Source organism: Rhipicephalus microplus, unplaced genomic scaffold (genome assembly GCF_043290135.1).
Source record: "Rhipicephalus microplus isolate Deutch F79 unplaced genomic scaffold, USDA_Rmic scaffold_14, whole genome shotgun sequence".
NCBI lineage: Eukaryota > Metazoa > Arthropoda > Arachnida > Ixodida > Ixodidae > Rhipicephalus > Rhipicephalus microplus.
Window position 1 is genome coordinate 30252718 of NW_027464587.1, and position 10429 is coordinate 30263146.

A 10429-nucleotide genomic window follows, 5' to 3' on the forward strand; every position below is an offset into this window, starting at 1 on the left:
GATACAAGGTGGGATATCAGAAGCCCCTTCATACACTGTTCAATCAGTACATAGGGAGGCGTGCGGACCAGGAATGGGAAATGGGAGCATAACAGCTCTAAAACACCCCCAGGACCCAAAGGCGGCGAAATTAGAGCTACTTCAAAAACACTAACGGATAGTGAGGTCAAACTGCAGATGCGATCGATAAAACGTTTGCGGGACAGTAAGGTACTCAGGGCTAATTGCAAATGGGAAATTGCAAACGCGGACTGTTCTCATGACGAAATTACGGTTCAAAGAATAAAGCGGAGTGAAAATTTAATAAAAGACCCAAAGCAAATGGTCCTTCTGTCTCCTAACACCTTCTACAAGGAAAAGCAAATTATTATTATTATTATTATTATTATTATTATTATTATTATTTTAATATTATTATTATATTATTATTATATAATGGTTGTCTATGCTAAGCTAATCTGAAACTGAAACTTGTCAAATGAATGTAAAAGAAAAATATGTAAAAAACAATACATGAAAGAAAATAGAAGAGAACAAAAATAAAAAAGTAGAAAAAGTAGAAAAAAATAAGCAATAAGAAAGAAAGAAAGAAGAAAAGGAAGAAAATAAGAACAAAAGTGCAGAAGAGAAAAAGAAAACTCGAAAGTTTTGCTTGATGAAAAGAAAAAAGAAAATAGAGCGAGAACAGAGAAGAAACAAGGAAAAAACGAAAGGGAAAAAACACAAAAGTTGAGGCAGGAAAAAGGGAAAAAACTTTTAAAGAAAGAGAGAAAAAGAGAAAACGAGAAAAAAAAAGAATAAACAAGTTGAAGCGAAAATTGTGAAAACTATAGACATTGCACTCACGAAGGATAAAATTCTAACAACTATCGAGGACTGTCTGTCACAAATCAAAGTTTTCTTCCTCACAGTTAGAATCATGCAATCGTATCTCTAAAGTTAAAGGTACTGTTTAATGAATACTTACAAGTAAACCACTAATATTGTAAGCAACTCCACATTCTGTCACACTTTAAATCCGCTGAATATTGTTGTATATAAAAAAATGAAACAAAACTCCAAGAATAATTCCAACTGCGCGTACCTACTTTGCATTTGCTACTATAGAAAAAGTAATAAAACTAATATGCAAACCAACTTGACACTAGCAGGGTGGAGGGAGCAGGGGCAGTAATCAAAAGTTTTTTTTTTAGTTTTACAGAGCACTTTTTTCGGAAAAGAGGTTTAAATCAAAAGCAAGAACAGCAAGAGCTTCAAGAAAGTCCTATTAGGCTGCGCATCGCAAGAATTCGTCACCGAAGATTAACTTGGTCAAACATGTTATCAGCAAGAACGACCTTGTAAACCAAACCAAGAAGTTTTATTTGGTTGGTTGGACTGGGGGAGGAGTCCGCTTCTCCTGCACATGCTTTCCCCTCAAATTTTCACTTGGCTCTGCCCTGTTCATTTTTAATTTCTAATTGGCAATGTCTGCTAGATGTTTATGGTGCTGGCTGAGGATTTGTTTGTTCTACTAGAAAAGCAGTTCCGAGACCTGGCGTGGCTCTGTGGTAGAATACTCGATTGCCACCAGTTGTCCTAGGGTTCGATTTCTGAAGGGACATCGATATTTATTTTATGGGTCCGCAGGGACAACGATGCCGACGCCAGCTTTTATGGGCAAAACTCTTTAGCACCATTTTTTTTCAGCCATCAAACACCACAAAACCGAAACCGAACACCTGCACAATAAGAAAAGAAAACAAGTATGTAAAGAACCGACTTTTTAAGTAATCAACTACACGACAGCCCTATACGTAATCAACCGCACCGACCATCGGTCTACCCGTCCATGCATCTGTCAGTTCATTCATCCGTCCGCGCATCAATATTCATTCATCTGCCCATCCGTCCATTCCTGCATCCGTCCCTTACACTGGTCGGCAGCTTCTATGTAGGCATTATAAACCTTAGGACCTGCAGCTTCACCCAGTCATCATCATTTACATCATCGGGATGCACTAATTTTTCTTAACGCTCGAATTTAAATTACCAATGTCTGTTCGCGCCGTTCCTTGGTTGATATAAACTGTCAAATACCTTCAGTGCATTGTGCTTAAATACAGTTGATCTTAACCCGATGTGATGGTTGTATCGTAGGAGTACATATGTAATGTTTATAAAAGTGTATAGCTAACACTGCATCCCTAATAGATGCTTCACGAACGTTGCGGTATATTTGAAAAGCAGTTGTGAGAACGGACGTGGCTCTGGGGTAGAAAATACTTGGTTGCCACGCCGAACGCTGTTTTTTTTTTTATTCCTGCTGGCACCCAGACACTTTTTTCTTCTCATTCCTTAGATGAACGCAGCGATGTCGGCTTTATATTAACGTAAAATTAACCCTGTGGTTCTCGCTGTTCCGGGGTGGATATGAAGTGTCAGTCGCCTGTGGCACATACCCGCATATCAGTGGCATTTAGCCGTACTCAGTTATATTCCAATGGCAGGAGTGAGTGAGTGAAACAAATGTATTGACGATCCGGCATAAAGGGGGGAACGGGTAGGGGAATTAAAGAGAGACACTGGCGTGTTACACACTTCCAACCCGTGAGGGCACAGCTTTCGGCCTCTGGCAATTTACGATGCTAAGCACGTGCTGGACCCCGTGTCTTTGGTTGCCCGACTCTCAGCTGATGATCCTGCTGCTGATGGCACTTGGCATTGCTTCATCTTGGTTACGCAGCGGTGGCTCACAGTCCCAGAGGAGGTGTCTCTGGGTGTCTGGCGCCCTCTTGCTGCGTTGGCTTAAAAATGTTTGACGACGCACGCGACGGGATCGTCACGTTATTCATGTCATGACTCGCGAGTCATATTCGTCCAACCATTGCTTCATTATACGTCAATGACTTGCCGAAATGTATCTCTGTTTTTTAATGTATATTTTATGCAGGCGACACCCCCATTATAAACTCAGACAAAGGTCTCACAGCGCTGACATTCAACATCAACAATACATGCGAAATGTACTCGAATGACGTGAAACTAACCAACTATACATAAGCACATCACAAACAAAAATTCTAATATTCACGTCTAACCACTGGACATCTACCTCGATTCCTTTTATATTTCTTGGATCCACTTCTATTCCAGCCAGCTCACCCAGCATACGACAACCCAGACCCCTAAAGTACTACCCACCATCGTCAAGGCTCCCGAAAAGAAAAAGAGTTCTTTTTCTTTTCTTTTTTTTTCGAAATTAGTCAAATCCATCCTAAACAGAGTTTGTGAAGACAGTGAAAATTTGTTACGGAAAGTAAACACAGCGTTGTCAGGTCTATTACCATATATACTTTAAATGTAAGCTAGGAGAAGTTCACAGCCACAAGTAATAAAGATATACAGACGATTTTCTCCAATATTAGCATACGAACTTTAGATTTGGCTAATATTGAAATGACACAATCGATTCAATGCGATAATCTTGCGAAAACTTTATTGAAATGAACTTTTAAAATGAGATTTTGGTGCTTTGGCAGAACGCCAATCTAACATAACGACAGAGCTTCAATCAAGCGCCTTCAACTATACACGAAGATCCGGTGCGTCTTCGCACCTAAAAACGACTATCTTCGAAATCTTCCTCGTGATCATTTTCATTGGCATTCCTGACGACATTAACAAAATAAGCGCGTTCGTTCTGTGCTCATGAACTGCTGAAATACTTAAAAGGAAGGCTCGTCACATCTTTGAGTCTCGTTTCGTTAGAATTGTGCAAGGGACTTCCCCTCTTTAGGATTGGCACAAAATTTTCTACCGCTACCTTACAGTGGGGTCCTGCTCTATTTTTATCGCTTCTACTTGCTGTATTTCTTTGAATGTGGATGGCCTTGGTTTCTGCATAGGCGTATCTATTGAGTTTTTCGTAAACTTTATGGGCGTATCAGCTGGGGGCGGACAACGGGGTCAAGGGGGGCAAGGGGGGGGGGCGAGCTCTCCCACTTCCGACAGTGGTCTGTGTTAGCCACACAAGGGAAACCAACAATTAAGGTGACTTTTTTCTTCAGCACAGTAATCACTCAATGATATAGTTACGAGAGAATATAAATGTTAAGAAAGAATGCTATAATGTCAACATTCATGCTGCCACTATTTTTCTTGTAGGCTTTTTGCTGTGCGTGCCTTCTATCTGACGCTTTCGCGCCTTGTGCTGTAGTATTGAAGAGCAGGCTATCACTGAACAGGGGCCCTATATGAAGGAAGCAACAAACGGCAGAAGGCAGGGAGGTTAACCATAAAGGCATACCGTTGGCTACGCTACACGGGGGGATTAGGGAAGGGGACAAGAAAGATGAGAATAAGAGTAGAGGTGTAAAAAAAAGGAGAGACTGGCAGTAATTTCACTACAGCGTGTAGAACTACACCACATGCCAGAGGCTTTCACACAAGCCCGTCTTTCTCAGGAAACAAAGCAGGGCTTTCACTGCATTGTGGGCTGTCGAGGAATGTGGACGTTGCTGTAATAGCGCCTGCACAGAAAGAGGCTGATTATCCAGTCGCCGCATTGCGTTGGCAAGTACTTGTCTGTCTGAGGCAAATCGAGGACAGTGGCACAGCAGGTGTTCGATATTTTCATCGGTGCCGCAAACATAGCATGCCGCACTGTCAGTAATTTCTATTAACGTGGTAGAAGCTTTCGTGAAAGCAACTCCCAGCCAAAGGCGACAGAGAAGCGAAGCTTCACGTCGATATAGGCCGGGTGGAGGCCGGAGTTGTAGTGAAGGGTGAAGCTCATGCAGTTTTGTCCGTTGTATGCTTGGTGTGTTCCACTCAGATAGTGTGAGACTGCGAGCCAGTTGACGAATCTGCCTCACCGCGCCTGCTCTTGAAAGCGGAATTGGAACGCTGCTCGCTTCTTCATGTTATGTGCGAGCAGCGTGATCTGCAGAATCATTTCCGCTTATATCAAGATGCCCAGGTAACCATTGAAAGATGATGTCATGGCCTTTTTTATAATAAAAGGTGGTGAAGTTTCACGGTTTGCTAGATCAACTGGTCGTGGCATCCGCGTCGGAGAACTGACAGCAGGCACTGTACCGCTGGTTTTGAGTCAAAAAACACGGCCCATTTACTTGGTTTTTCTTCAGAATTTATAAGTTCCAGTGCACTGCGCAGAGCCTCGAGTTCTGCCGTCATGGACATTCTCACATGTGAAGTCTTAAAACCCCGAGTTACCCCTTGTGATGGTATAACCACTGCTCCACCTGAACTGGACGGCGTAGTCGAGCCATCGGTGTAAATGTGCACGTGGTTACTGTAGTTTTGTTCCAGTAGGAATACACTCATTTGTTTCAGGGCATGTGTCGGTAAGTCCGAATTTCTCCTCATTTCTGGAATCATTAAGTGAACTCGCGGCCGGCTCAAGCTCTAAGGAGGAAGCAGTGGCTTTGATGCAGGTGCGTACGCCTCAGTAAACAATGAACGATGCTTGCGGACAGTAGCAGCGTATGTCGTGTGGGGCCTTTCAGCAACGAGGCTCGCCAGGTGGTGGGAAGCGGTCCTGGCATAATGCCTGAGGTGCATGCGCATTGTCTCGGTAATAATATGCTTCTTTATTGAGTGATCTTGAGCGATGGCAATGGTTTCAGCTGCTGAAACCCTATAACATTACATTACTCCTTCATGATTGCATTCTGCTGTGCCTGGCTTGAAATTGAAATCACTGTCGGTGCGATTGCGCATTGACGAGACAAAACTTTTTTGTTGAACATGATGATGGTGATGAGTGGTTTTCAATGGCGCAAGGGCCAATCGATGGCCAAATAGTGCCATTTCGATAGACTAGAGATATGAAGAATGAATGTTATGATGTGTGGCTCTAAAAGGGCCTTAAAATTCCTCGCACTAATGCGGGAAAAAACATAGCATTAAAATCATGACATGGACGTGAACTATGTGCAAGAATACTAAACGACGTGACGTCGTGATAGTGGGACAGTGACGTAGTTGCAGCCACCGCGGCAGCGACCTCTCTTCTGAGATCGTGCTACGAAGTTCCTGAATATATGACATTAAAAATATGTACATCTGTTAAAAACGCCAGCAGCGATTTATGAGGAAAAAGGGGTTATCTACCGATGAACACCGATGGGTGCAAGGGTATCTCTTGTCGGAAGGGATATAAAAAGTGCTTTTTTCTAAGAAAATCTAAATCACTGCATTGGACAAAGATGTGGAGAACCGTGAGCGGTTCTCCACATCTCTCACACAATGGTGCATCGCCACCAGACAGAAGGTATGAATGTTGTTGTGACTCCGGGTCCCGCGGGTCACAGTTTGGTAGCTGGCCCCCGTCCTAGGACCCATCGTCGAACAAGTCAGATGAGGCCTCGTAAAAACGACAACAATTTATTTACATGGTTAGTAACTGAGAGTTAGAAAAGAGGTGATCAAGTGATCAGAACTGTACAGGAGAGCTGTTGAAGTGTAGAACTTCAAATATGCAAAAGTCTTCCGTTTACATAGCGCCACGTTGTCAACCATGGACGCATTGTCCGCGGCTCCCGCCAATAGGGTGTTCCATGGGCTAGGTGCTTTACCCACGAAGGAGAGGAAAGACACCACACAATGCATGCGGAGAGGGCACAGTCCACACGATGCCCAAATATGGTCACCAAAGCACTGCACCGACGTTTTCGCACACGTCACCAAGTTTCGCGCACGTCCGATGATTTTGGTTTCCAAGATTCTTCTGACAGCTGGGTGAGGTTCGAAAAACCGGCTGCCAGAACACGTGTCAAACTTGCCTGACTGTTTGGGTAGGACAATGTAGTAATGGGCCAGCATACCGTCAAAATATGCCACCCCATTCAGCCGATCCTATGGAGAAAGGGGTGGGGGGGGAGGAGGAGGAGTAGTCAACTAATCCCTCGTCAACGAGGCGGGCTCCCGCAAGGGCTGCAACTGATAGTGCCATTCCCTTCCCTTCAACCCCACATTCCATTCCTCGTTGTTTGCTAGGAGCAGGGGCTTAGCTGCGAATATCCTCGTTTGCCTGGAAACCTTTGCATAGAGTCGAGCTCACAATGGCCTTTCTTGGCTCGTGTGCCTTCCTTGCGCAGACCGGTCCTGGCCCCTTTTCACGTTTTGCCGACAGGAAAACAACCCGTCTTGACAGCATACCCTCGCTTGGAATGCGTCGAAATATTTTCGTCCCTTTCACAAAGGCCGAAAAACTTCAATATTGATGACGGTCGTAACAATGTGTCGAGTGTGTATGTCCTACCTGTAGTCTTGTAAGTGTGACTTGTGTGTAGCGTGATCTGTATACTGTTAGCCAATTTCCAAGTCTCGGTTTGACAACATGCAGTTTGTTTTCTGTCTTCCGATCCCATAGGCGCTGCCCGCACGCCCTGAGCTCCCGTCTTAGAAATGGTTTCAGATCAAGCGCAGGGACAGCTACAGATGTATTGTCGCCAGTGTTGTCTTGGGCAGATGCGGCCAGCTGATCCGCCAACACGTTTCCAGCGATTTCGTGGTGCCCCGGCACTCAGCAGACTACAACATGCCGTTTAAGAGCGTATATCGTGCATAACGGAGAGTACAAGGGCACAAGGACAGAATTTTTATGTTTTCGCAGAGTTTTCAGAGCCACCACTACGCTCAGCGAATCTGTGTATATTACCGCACGTTGTAGTTTCAGTTTCTTAATATGCTTGACAGCCACAGATACAGCGTGAGCCTCTGCTGTGAAGATGGTTCTTTCGGAGAGCAAAATACCGGAGTTGGTGAAATATGGACCAACAGCTGCATAGGACACACCAGTGTGGGACTTCGCAGCATCTGTGAAAAATTCTGGGCAGGTGTACTTGTGTTCGAGTTCGAGGAAGGGCGTGCGGAGATGTACAGTAGGCGCGTGTTTAGTGACTTTCATGAAAGATAGATCGCAGTCTATGACTTGCCACTTCCATGGCGGCAGATATACTGCTGGAGCCATCATACATTGTTCTAAATGTGGCACAGCTGTTTCCTCAGCGAGCCTCCTGACACGAAGTGAGTATGGCTGTCTCAGCGAAGGACAGTTATTGAACAAGGTCCAGTTGGACGGATCATTTACTGTGTAGTGAGCGGGATGTTCCTCATCAGCGTTAACCTTGAAATAGTATGTAAAAGACAGTTAACGTCTCTGTAGATTGAGCGACCATTCATTTGATTCTACGTACAGACTCTCTACGGGGCTAGTTCGAAAAGCACATGTAGAGAGACGTATGCCTAGATGGTGGACAGGGTCGAGAATCTTTAAGGCTGATGGTGTCGCAGACTGATAGATTATAGCACCGTAACCTAGGCGCGTGCGTACGAGGCTTTTATATAGATTCATCAGACATTTCCTGTCACTGCCCCACGTAGTTCGTGATAACACTTTCAAAATATTCATGGTTTTAAACACCTGTCTTTTAAATACTTGATGTATGGGATGAAGGTTAGTTTTGTGTCTAATATTAGGCCCAGAAAATTGTGCTCTGTCTTCACTGAGAGACGCTGACCTTCCAGGTCAATCTCGGGATCAGGATGAACGCCCCTCTTTCGGCAGAACGAGATGCAGGTGCTCTTTTGCGCGTTCAGTTTAAAACCATTTTCATCTGCCCATTGAGATACCTTGTTCAAACCTAGTTGAACCTGACGTTCACACACTGAGAGGTTACAGGACTTAAAGCCGACCTGCACGTCGTCAACAAACGTACAGTAAAACATATTTCGTGGGATAACGAGACACAAAGAGTTCATTTTCACTATAAAAAGTGTACAACTCAATACCCCTCCTTGTGGCACTCCTGTTTCTTGAACAAATGTACGGGACAACACAGTGTCCACTCGAACACGGAATGTCCGATTAGACAGGTAACTTTCGATTATATTCAACATTCTGCCCCGCACACCTAGGTGTGACAGGTCTCGGAGTATGCCAAAGCGCCACGTAGTGTCATAGGCCTTCTCCATATCGAGGAACACTGACAAAAAGAATTGTTTATGAATGAAAGCATCACGAATTTGTGACAAGATGGTCAGTAGTGGACTTAGCCTCTCGGAACCCGCACTGGTAAAGGTCAAGCAGTCTATTTGTTTCCAGCAAATGCATCAATCGTCTGTTCAGCATTTTTAGGGGCGAAGCTCCTTAGGGCGTGGGCTGTGCGTCCCCTGTAGACTGTATGTAGCCACCTCTAGTTTAGTTCTTGCAGTGTTCACTAGATGGCGGTACCGTCTCCTGTATGTAGCCACCTCTCGTTTAGTTCTTGTAGTGTTTACTAGATGGTGGTACTTGTAGCTGATGATGAAAAGATGCAAGATGTTATAAACTAGAAAGCGGTACTTGTAGTTGATGAAAGACGCGAGATCTTATAAAATAGAAATGATGTCACATATGGCGCGTGTCATTGGTTGAAGGCAATCGTTCGATTTAGTGCGGCGACGTACACTAGGGGGAGCGATGTAATAAAATCGAGTGGGCAAAATGTACAGAGGATTCATGGTTTACCAGGTTTACCTCCGGAGCTTCGCCCACTTATCATCATTCACTTCGTGGATATGGCGGAATTTTTTCAAAAACCTTGCAAAGGCAACTTGTCAATGCTATTGGTATGTAGCTTGATGCTAAAGATGGGTCCTTGCCCTGCTTAAGAATTGGAATAATGGTAGCTTCTTTCCAGGTGGAATGGATCTCACCGGAATGGATCTCACCAAACGGCATTATACAAGGAAAGGAAGGCTTTTTGGGTTTCAGGAGGCAGATGTTTGAGGATTTCGTATAATGTATGGTCAGAGCCTGGGGCGGTTTTGTTACAGCAGTTCAATTATGCTTGTAACTCAGCTATGACTAAAGGTTCATTGTATGCCTCATTGTTTGTGGATTTGAATTCTATTTTCTGTTTTTCTATTCTTGCTTTGTATCGCTGAAACGCTGGACTGTAATGAGACGAGTTGGAGACCCGTTAAAAATGTGCACCAAGGGAGTTCGCTTGGTCTTCCATACCATTGCCTTGTGTGCTTACTAGAGGAAGAGGATGTTGTTCTCGTCCAACTACACTACTGACCATTTTCCAGACTCTTGCTTTATGTGTATATGTATTGATCACTGATATAAACCTCTGCCAGCTCTCCCTCCTGGCCTGTCGACGAATTCTCCTGCCTTGAGACTTGATGTTTTTTTAAAATTGACAAGATTTTCAGCGGTCAGTGAGTCTCGAAGCAGTCTCCATGATTTGTTTTGTTGTTTGCGGGCCTTTCGACATTCGCTGTTCCACAAGGGTATTCGTCGTTTTCTGCCCAGTTCAGATGTTTGCGGAATGCACTTAGCTGCAGCTTCAATAATAAAAACAGTAAAGTATTGTACAGCTGCATCTAAGCTAAAACCGCACATGTCAGTCCAAGTTAAGCTAGCAGCCTTGTA